This window comes from Galeopterus variegatus, unplaced genomic scaffold (genome assembly GCF_000696425.1).
Source record: "Galeopterus variegatus unplaced genomic scaffold, G_variegatus-3.0.2 Scaffold2600, whole genome shotgun sequence".
Taxonomy (NCBI): domain Eukaryota; kingdom Metazoa; phylum Chordata; class Mammalia; order Dermoptera; family Cynocephalidae; genus Galeopterus; species Galeopterus variegatus.
The window spans coordinates 70,523-72,562 of record NW_007728711.1 but is presented as its reverse complement, the minus strand read 5'-3'; positions in this window follow the sequence as shown (position 1 = coordinate 72,562).

Genomic DNA, 2,040 nt, shown 5'->3' with positions numbered 1-2,040 from the left:
CAGCTGGGTGTCTCCTGGGTTAGAGCTGTGCTGTGAAACACCCAACAGTCTGCAAAGCAGCGGCTGCCCAGGGCCTGGCAGGCATCACAGCGGCCACAGTCTTCATCGCTGGCCGAGATCCTTCAAAAACTCCCCAACGTGACTTGGAAAATCTCAGAGCATATCAGATTTCATCCAAACATAAGCTTTAGGTACATTCCTCCAAGAGGTCTCCCACCCTGTGAATTATTTTATAAACTATGAATTGAGAAAACTGAGGGGGAGCAATGTAGTTGAAACAAGGTGGGACCATGCATTCCACTAACAGCCGACACCAGACACCTCTTAGGAAAAAAACTTTGTTTTTTGGGGAGATAACAAGGCAGCAGGTGAGCTGCAGGGGTCTAGGCATGTGTAGACCTCTGGAATAGAATGAGATGGGGGGAGGGAGAGGGCGGTCGTGCAAAGGTGGGAGAACATGCCTGGCGATCCCCCCCATGACACCTCAAGGCTTCAGGAAAGTTCATGAACATCCTGTAAAAACCCTGTGACGCTGAGGCAGGAAAACAGCCTGCTTGGGAAGGTGCAGGGGATTGGCAGCCAGGAGAATTTAGGAGGGAGTTCCAACTCGTTGGAAGGAGTTGTGGGGCCATGTTGGTGTCACCATCTGCAGAACTGGGGTCTAGGCCAAGTTTAACAAGACCTCTGAGGGACATAGGGATCCTGACTAACATCAGGGCTGCTCAGAATTCCTTTCTGCTAAATGGTAGTTGTACGTTTTAAATATTTACCTAGAGAGGTATGATTAAGATTCATTCCTACTGCTATGGGTGTGTGTGTGTACACAATGATATGGTTTTATCTACACACATTGAATGGATATAATTTTGTAAACAGCTTCCTTAATAATTATAAGCAACACATGCTGGAAAATCAAGTCAAGGAGAAACAAAAGAACCTAGATTTTTAGTATTCACCAATTCTCATAGTATAAATACTTACACCATGGCCAAGTTCAAGCTACCAATGTGATGTCCCAAACTCGGGAGACACTTTCCACAGTCAGTTCTCACGAGCAGGCGCACACTGGTTCCAGGACACAGGGCCTTGTTCATCTGCACAGCCTCCCCAGGACAGAGCCCTGGCTCAGACACAGCGCTGTGACTGTGAGAACAGACTCAGCAGCGGGACAGGCCCTGGCTCCATTCTCACCAACTCTGCGAGCTCCACCTCTTAGAGCCTCGATTTTCTCATCTCTAAGACGGGCTGTCATAATGTAGTTCCCATGGCGGTTGTGAATCTCACTACATGTTATCAGTTCATGAAACGTTGGGGAATAGAACCGAATGCTGGACTGGCTCTGACAGTTTCAAATAGAAAGGAGACAAGGGCACAGGTCCACACTTCTGAGATGCTCAAAATAAAATGTATGGGCAGAGGTTCAGAGTGACTGACAACTGAACAAGGAAAGAAATGCCTCCCATCTCAGGGTGACTCAGGTAACCCTCCCATCACATGGAAATGTAACCTTTAGTGGGTGACTAATGCCTGCATCGTGTGGAACCGGGCCACTCCTAGGGAACAGGGCCCTACTGATGTCTCCACACAAAACAGGCTGTAAGGGCTCTCCTGCCAATAGGTCAGTGTCTTCTATTCACTGCTGTTTTTATAATGCAGACTACCCCCAACCTCAAACTTCGGAAACCTGTGGCAACAGGTGCCCTCCAGGGAATCAGTGCCCTCTCTCCTCCTGCAAGCAAGCTGTAGTGGGCTGTGAGGCTCAGCTGAGACCCACAGACTGGATGCTGAGGCTCCCGGAAGGGTGGGTGCCTGGTGAAAAGATGCAGGTATCAGACCTCCAACGTGGCTGGGAGGAGCCCCTTGATTTAGGGGGAGAGCTGAATCCCCTGCGGGAGCCACTCACCCCAAGCTGCAGGCAGGCTCCTAGGGCAGAGCCTGCGGAGAGCACACGGGGTCCCGGCTCCTGTCGCTGCCCAGATCCCACCCTCCCGGGTGGCGGGGAGCCACGCCCCCCTGTGGGGTGATGCCCGAGGACAGACA